Source organism: Elaeis guineensis, chromosome 4 (assembly GCF_000442705.2).
Source record: "Elaeis guineensis isolate ETL-2024a chromosome 4, EG11, whole genome shotgun sequence".
Classification (NCBI taxonomy): Eukaryota; Viridiplantae; Streptophyta; class Magnoliopsida; order Arecales; family Arecaceae; genus Elaeis; species Elaeis guineensis.
Window position 1 is genome coordinate 112156093 of NC_025996.2, and position 9176 is coordinate 112165268.

Genomic DNA, 9176 nt, shown 5'->3' on the forward strand with positions numbered 1-9176 from the left:
TTATGAAAATAATAAAGTTGCAAATGATTTTCTTATTAACGGTCTCTATCAGCTACATATTGATGTATCTGTATTTAATATTGAGCAAAATGTAAATACCATAGGAATTAAAAGACCTAGAGATAGTCCAAATGATTGGTATCTGTAGCACCTAAGGCTAGGTCATATAACGGAAGACAGGGTTAACAAATTGAAAAAATCCAGGCTATTGAGTCCGTTGACTTCTGAGTCATATCCAGTTTGTGAATCATGCCTTCAAGGCAAAATGACCAAGCTTCCTTTTGTGGGACAGGGGAAAAGGCCACAGACCACTTGTCCTAGTACATACGGATGTGTGCGGCCCATTTGATGTGCCGACTAGAGGCAACTACATCTACTTCATTACCTTTACCGACGATATGTCTAGGTATGGGTATGTGTTTCTAATGAAACACAAGTCTGAAGCCTTTGAAAGGTTCAAAGAATTCAGACATGAGGTAGAAAAACAAATAGAAAAGTCCATTAAGATTCTTCGATCAGATTGAGGAGGTGAATACCTTAGTCGAGAGTTTCTAGACTATCTTAAGGACAATGGTATAGTCTCTCAATGGACTCACCTGAATGCCTCAACTCAACGGAGTTTCAGAGCGGAGAAATCGGATCCTATTAGATATGGTCCGTTCCATGATGAGCTTCACGGACCTCTCTGAATTTCTTTGAGGATATTGTTTCATGACAGTAATTTATGTATTGAATAGGGTCCCCTCTAAAATCATTCCTACCATACCATATGAGATATGGCATAGTAAGAAGCCAAATCTGAATCATCTCAGAATTTGAGATTGTCTGGCTCATGTTAAGAGACAGCAGGCGACAAGTTAGAGTTCAAGTCTTTTAGAGCTTGATTCATAGGATATTCTAAAGAGTCATTAGGATACTATTTTTATATTCCGAAAGACTACAATATGATTGTGAGTCGAAATACTATTTTTCTTGAAAAATAGTTTATTCAAGATAGTGGCATCGAAAAAATAATTAAGCTCAAGGAGAATGTCTCCCAAAAGCAACGAGCTAAAGACCTGAGGAACCTAATCAATCAGAACCAGTCCTAACACAACCTCTTCCACCTCGTAGATCGACTAGGTTTTCCATCCTCCTGAAAGGTACTTAGGTATCATACAAGAGGATGTAGAGGAAATGTTCCTCATGAGAAATGAGGCTCATGGTGATGACCCCAAGACCTATGACGAGGCGATATCAGATATCGACTTCGAGAAATGGTTAGAGGCAATGAGATCAGAAATTGGCTCGATGCACTCAAACCAAGTCTGGACCTTGGTAGCTGATAAACACTTAATTTAAGTCATTTAAAGCAGAAAATCATATTTAATTTATTTTATTTATTAAGAATTTGATGCTTCTTTTTATGTTTTACAGGAAAGATGATTGCCAATACAAAGAGTCCGATTCATAGATCAAAAAGACTCAAGTTTGAAAAAAATTTGGACTTAAAATAAAATTAAAATAAAAGAAAGATGCATCCGGTATTATAGAGAATGAAGATACTATGCAAGGAATCCAAAAGGATATAAATGTCATTGTAAAGAAACAAAAGTTTCTTTTTGGTATGTGAAATAATTGGTTCACGATGAATTTTCCTGGGCGCGCGTGAAGGTGGGCAACACGAGCTCGTGGGCGCGCGTGAATGCGCGGATGCTGGCAGGACGCGGCGCGGATGCGGTGCGGACGCGGGCAGGAGCGGAACGTGTGAGGCAGGACGCGGGCAGGCGCGCACCGCAGACACAATGGCGAGCAAATTAAAGGAAAAATTTTTATTTGGAAATATCTCAAGTGAAAAAATTTATATTTTTTTTTTTAGTCCCACATCGAAAAACTATGTAAAACTCCTCCCTCCTAATATCTATAAAAAGGCTTTTGTACTCCCATTAGAGGGGGAGCCCAGAAATTCTTCTAGAGCCTTACATAGAGGAATAGAAAGGGACTACTTCATGAGCAGCTAGGCTAGCAGTCTCGGGAGTGGAGAAGAAATTTTGTAACGACACAGAGATGGTTTATTGTTCTAAACTTTCCTGTATTTCTTTATATGCAATAAAGATTATACTTTTTATTTAAATTATCATGAGTTCTTTATTTGCTCCCTTTCCTATGCTTTTATTTATGCTTTCTTGTTAGATTAATATTAGGAACAACTTTTACTTTCCGGAGACGCGTCGTGATCTACGGATACGAGCGTGCCGAGGAAAGAAGAGTTGTTTACCTAGTACTTTTCGGAGACGCGCCGTGATCCACGGGTACGGAGCGTGCCGAGGAAAGACAGGTATTTTTCCTAAGATTAATCACATCTATTTAGTTAAAAAAGAGATACAACTCTGCTAGTGCAAATTAATTCAAAACTCCCAAGTTCTTTATTTTCTAATTACCTCAATTTTAAAATAATTTATTTTTTTAAATCAAAAACAACGCTTCTTTCTTTTATCTTGCAATCTCAACTTAGCCCAAGGTCCCTGAGGATACGATCTCGACTCATCCTACCTACATAGTGAGTAGAGTTATTTTTGGTGCTATCAACGACTACGCATCAAATTTTGATGCCGTTGCCGGGGATCTTGGTACGGTTGAATTAAAAAAAAAATTAAAAAAAAAAGAGAAATTTTTTTTTTAAAAAAAAAATACTTTTCAATTTTTATTTCTCTTTTAAAAATTTTTTTTCTTTCAGTACTTTCTAGCTAGATAATCTTATTTGCATAATTACAGAATTACCTTGCATAACTAATTTACTACTTAGGAATTTTGCTGCTTAGAATAATTTGCTACTTTTTATAGCCCAGTGATTTATTACTTTTTAGACTTAATCACTTAAATTTATTTTCTTACAAAACTAAAAAAAAAAATTAAAAAAATATATAAAAAGATAAAATTATTAAAAAAAAAAAGCTACTGACATTTCATAACACTTAACTAAAACAGCGTAACCTCAAATATAAAAATTTCTAACTTGATTGGACATCTTGTTTCTTTGCATTGCATCTCCATAATTAATCTTAAGGGCAATAACCCATTAACCAGATAAGGTGGGGATTTGATCACCCTTCCTTGGCCCACAAATCACTCCCTTGCATTTGCATAACCTAGACCTTAATTTAAAATCAACTAGACGTCAGCCCTAGGAATTTCGAGCTCAATAGGATAAGAAAGCTCTAGAGTTGAATCGAGTGCGGATTGGTTAATTGCTCGGTGTCTAAGGCAAGTGGTTAAAGAAAGTGGTTTTCAATTGGTTCCGTTGACTGACCTGGCCAACTTAGTTGGTGTCTAAGGAAAGCAACGAGCAGGGAACCTCCCACATCTTACGCTTACCTGGCCGAGTCAGTTAGTCAGTCTTGAGCTTAGAGTGCTCAAAAGCAATCTTGAAAGTTAGGAGCTGTCTAGATCTAAGTTAACCTTAGGATAGAGAGTCTATGATTGTTTAAGTTGATTGCAATTAACATCTAAACATTAATTAATTTCTCCCTTTTCATAGATTTAAGATTCTTAGGTTCTTCTCTTTAGATTTTCTTCATTCTTTTCTCACTTTATTATAAAAATATATATTATAAAAAAAAAAAAAAAAACTTTGTGTGTGCTCTACAGTATAATTGTAAGGTATATGCTTGGCCGTAGATCGTTACGACCAGAAATCCAGCCTTTTGATCCAAAATAGAAAGAACCTTTAGAGCCAACAGACATAAAAAGATGGACCAAAATCAGGAGAATGATCCACCCAAGCAATTGAAGGAGTACTTTACTCCTTCCACATATACCTACTCTCCTTGTATTCAAGTACCCCCTGTGGAGGCCACTCAATATGAAATTAAGTCCAGTATAATCCAAATGTTACCTTCATTTTATGGACTTAGTAATGAAGACCCTTATAAACATCTTGAAGAATTTCTTGAGATATGCTCAACTGTCAAAATTCACAACTTCTCCGATGATGCTCTTAGGTTGAAATTATTCCCTTTTTCACTTAAGGACAAAGCCAAATACTGGCTACATACTTTGGATTCCATGACTATATCAACCTGGGACCAGCTGCAAGGAGAGTTTCTCAAGAAATATTTTTCCATAGGAAAAACTAATCAAATAAGGAAAGCCATAACTAGTTTTTCCCAATTAGATGGAGAAATGTTTCATGAAACATGGGAGAGATTAAAAGACCTTATTAGAAAATGTCCCCACCATGCTGTACCCAAGTGGCAGTTAATCCAATTTTTTATGATGGGCTCTCTGAAAGACATCGACACATGGTCGATGCATCATGCGGTGGGATATTTATGCTGAAAAGTGAGGATGAGGCATGGCAACTGTTTGAAATTTTAAGTGAAAATTCATTACATCATATGTCTACCTCTATTAGAGATAAACCCATGTTAAACTCAAAAAGAGGTAGAATATATGAAGTAGGAAATGCCATAGATATCCATCAAAAGGTAGATGAACTGTCTCAAAAATTAGATCGTCTTCTAAACACTGGACAATCCCCGATTCCACCTAATCCAATCCAAGAAGTTTGTGCATTGTGTGCAAGTCCGAACCATTTTGTTAGTGAATGCCCAGCCGCACCCCAATTTCCTGAGTTTGTGCACGAGCAGGTTCAGCAAGTCCAACAAGCTCGCAGACCAGGAAATGATCCATATTCGAATACTTATAACCCCGGCTGGAGAAACCATCCAAATTTTTCCTGGAGACCACAACCAGTGGTTGGTCCTGCCACACCTCGACCTCAATATCAAGACCCAACATATAGGCACGCACCATACCATCAATTTCAAAATGCTCCTCAACCATCTACTACTGGTCACAGTTCAGCTTTTGAGAAAAAAGTCCTGAAAGCACTAGAAAGATTAGAAGTCACACTCAGACCCTTAACTCCCACACACAATCCATTGCTAAGCTAGAGACCCAAATAGGTCAACTAGCAACTGCATTCAGTAGGAGGGAAGGAGGAAAATTACCTAGCCAACCAGAGAGCAACCCAAGAGGGCAATTTGTGATTGAGAGTTCTAATACCCCAGAAGCTTTTTCTGAACATGCCAAATCAATCATGACTCTGAGAAGTGGGAAGATCATTGAACACACTAGTAAAATCAATGAGACCGACCCTAAATCTCTAACCGAATCCAAATCACCCAAGAACAAGGAGGACCTGAAAATAGAGAAGGAACCAACTGCACCGGAATCATCTTACTTGCCTAAAGCCCCATTTTCGGATTTCCTGAAAGCCCCTATTCCTGCAGATAAGAAGGGAGAAAACTCGATGAGATGTTGGAATTATTTAAGCAAGTCCAAATTAATCTTCCCCTTCTAGATGCAATCAAACAGGTCCCTGCTTATGCCAAATTTTTGAAGGATTTGTGCACCCAAAAACGTAAATCTAGATCACAAATCCCAAAGAAAGTACGTCTCATTGAACAGGCTAGTTCTGTCTTCCAGCATGCCACTCCTCCAAAGCTTAAGGACCCAGGAGCCCCCATCATTTCCTGTGTTATAGGAGATTATCACATTGAAAAAGCTCTTCTGGATTTAGGGGCAAGTGTGAATCTTTTACCTAGTTCGATGTATGAACTTTTTGGATTTGGAGAACTGAAACCCACATCAGTCACACTGCAGTTAGCCGACAGATCAATTAAGGAACCACGTGGAATGCTTGAGGATGTCTTGGTCAAGGTAGATGAGTTTTACTTTCCAGTTGATTTTCTGGTTCTCGATATGGAATTAAGTGGCAACCCTAGACAAATTCCCATTATCTTAGGACGACCCTTCCTAGCTACGGCAAATGCATGCATTAATTGTAGGACAGGAGTCATGGACGTATCGTTTGGGAATAAGAAACTAAGACTGAATGTGTTTGGTGCTTCCCAAGGACCATCAATGGATAGTTGCTTCGAAGTAGATACACTAGAAGATATTATAGAAGATGCAACACCCATAATTCTAGCACCAGACCCCTCAGATACTTGTTTGGCTCACTCTGGAGTGTGTGACTTTGAGGAATATAGGAAAGAAGTTAACATCTTGTTAGATACACCACATGATAAAACCACTCCTCCATGGACAATCAAGTATGAGCCATTGCCCACATTAGCCAGTACACCAATAGTCCCATCTTTAGAATCACCACCTACGTTAGAATTGAAACCTCTTCCTGCCACGCTTAAGTATGTATTTTTAGGACTTAATGACACCCTCCCGACAATCATTGCATCAGACTTGACCCCTAATCAAGAAGCACAATTGGTTGGTATTCTGAAGGAACATAAAGAGGCTATCGGTTGGTCCATTGCCGATTTAAAAGGAATTGACCCCTCCATTTGCATGCATCATATTCATTTTGAGGAAAATGCCAAACCCCATCGAGATATGCAGAGGAGATTGAACCCAAACATGCGTGAAGTAGTAAAGAAAGAGGTGGTAAAGTGGTTAGATGCTGGAATCATCTACCCCATATCCGATAGTAAATGGGTCAGTCCCACTCAAGTAGTACCTAAGAAATCTTGTATTACTGTGGTGGAGAATGAAGAAGGTGAACTACTTCCAACTCGCATATCATCTGGATGGCGAGTATGCATAGATTATAGAAAACTGAATGCCGTTACTAGGAAGGATCATTTTCCATTGCCCTTCATCGATCAAATCCTAGAACGGTTAGCAGGACAAAGTTTCTACTATTTTCTTGATGATTATTCAGGGTACAATCAAGTACCTGTATTTCCGGATGATCAAGAAAAGACTACCTTCACCTGCCCCTATGGCACCTTCGCTTTTCGGCGTATGCCATTCGGGCTTTGCAATGCACCCGCTACATTTCAACGGTGCATACTGGCCATTTTTTCGGATATGGTGGACAAATATCTTGAAGTTTTTATGGATGATTTTTTTGTGTTTGGAACCACCTTTGAGGATTGTCTCCATAATCTTTCCAAAGTTCTTAAACGGTGTATGGAGACAAATCTTATCCTAAGTTGGGAAAAGAGCCATTTCATGGTGCGAAAAGGAATTGTATTAGGACATATTATTTCTGAAAAAGAGATCGAGGTAGATAAAGCCAAAGTTGAGGTCATTTCAAAACTACCACCCCCTACTTCGGTCCGACAAATACGATCTTTCTTAGGTCATGCCGGATTTTATAGACGCTTCATCAAAGACTTTAGCAAGATTTCAAGACCCTTGTGCAATCTGTTGGCCAAGGATACACCATTTGTCTTTGATGAAGACTGTTTGAAAGCGTTTAACACATTACGAACAGCCCTGACAACAGCACCCATAATAAAACCCCCTGACTGGTCCATTCCATTTGAAATTATGTGTGATGCCTCTGACTTTGCAATAGGTGCCGTCTTAGGCCAAAAAATCAATAAGGAGCCACATGTGATCTATTATGCTAGCAAGACTCTTTCCGATGCCCAATTAAACTACACCACAACAGAAAAAGAGCTACTAGCAGTAGTGTTTGCCCTTGAAAAATTTCGTTCATATCTGTTAGGGTCTAAGGTTCTAGTTTACTCTGATCATGCGGCTCTGAAACATCTCCTCTCAAAGAAAGATACTAAACCGCGTTTGATCAGATAAATCCTTCTTTTACAAGAATTTGATCTGGAAATTCGAGATAAGAAGGGTTCTGAGAATGTGGTAGCTGATCACATCTCCAGGATCTTAGTTGAACACACGATAGGCATAGATGAGGTCAAAGAAAAATTTTCTGACGAACAACTTTTCGCAATCTCTTCTAGCCGTCTTCCATGGTTTGCCCATATTGTCAATTACTTATCAACAGGACAAGTACCTTCTCACTGAACAAAACAAGAAAATGATCGATTTTTCTCGCAAATTAAACATTATTTCTGGGAAGACCCTGAACTATTCAAATACTGTCCTGACCAAGTTATTCGCCGTTGTGTCCCCGAGAGTGAATTCCAAAGCATTCTCACTTTTTGCCATTCTTCAGCATGTGGGGGACATTTTAGTAGAAGAAAAACTGCAGCAAAAGTACTGCAGAGTGGGTTTTATTGACCAACGCTTTTCAAGGATGCACATGAATTTGGCCGAAGTTGTCTGCGATGTCAGCAAACAGGAAATTTATCCAAGAAGGATATGATGCCGCTGACCCTCATTTTAGTAGTAGAAATTTTCGATGTTTGGGGGATTGATTTCATGGGACCTTTTCCAGCCTCATTTAGATTTGAATATATTCTAGTGGTAGTTGATTACGTATCAAAATGGGTGGAGGCAATAGCTACACGGACTAATGATAATAAAATTGTAATTAGTTTTATCCAACGAAACATCATTAGTCGATTTGGCTTCCCAAGGGTGATCATTAGTGATGGGGGGACTCATTTTACGAATAAACATTTTGAAGTACTTATGAAAAAATATAATATTTCACACAAAGTGGCCACACCATATCACCCCCAAACTAATGGTCAGGTAGAGGTGTCAAATAGGGAGATTAAACATATCCTAGAAAAGACAGTTAGGCCCGATAGAAAGGATTGGTCTCTTCGCTTAGACGATGCATTATGGGCTTACCGTACTGCTTTTAAAACACCCATAGGAATGTCTCCCTATCGACTTGTATTCGGAAAAGCTTATCATTTGCCGGTGGAATTGGAACATCGTGCATTTTGGGCCATACGGCAATTTAACTTTGATATGAAAAATGCAGGTTCCAATAGGAGACTCCAATTAAATGAACTTGAAGAGCTACGCAATGAAGCATATGAGAGTGTCAAAATTTATAAGGCTCGAACTAAAGCATATCATGATAAATTTATTGCACGAAAAACGTTCGAGCCTAATCAAAAAGTTTGGCTCTTCAATTCTAGGTTGCGTCTGTTTCCTGGAAAACTTCGCTCACGTTGGGACGGACCTTTCATTGTAACTCAGGTATTTCCTCATGGAGCTATCGAACTCAAAAATCCTAAACAGGGGAACACTTTTAAAGTGAATGGTCAGCGATTGAAACCTTACATAGATGGAATTAGTGATGGAGAATTAATTGAATCTGTTGATTTAGTGGATCCAAAACTGCCATAATACTCAATTCAGTCTGGCTGAAGACGTAAAACTTAGCGCTTGTTGGGAGGCAACCCAACGATTTCATATTTTTTTTACTTTATCGCAGCTGCAGGAATTTAGAA

The 9176-nt window shown here is 38.6% G+C and overlaps 1 non-coding gene across 1 annotated transcript; it reads right to left on the minus strand.

Moving 5' to 3' along the window:
• Positions 1-4116: 4116 nt before the first annotated feature.
• LOC140857704 (small nucleolar RNA R71) lies at positions 4117-4222 on the minus strand. Its single transcript, XR_012141196.1, has one exon. It is a non-coding gene; the product is annotated as a small nucleolar RNA R71 (small nucleolar RNA).
• Between the last annotated feature and the right edge of the window lie 4954 nt (positions 4223-9176).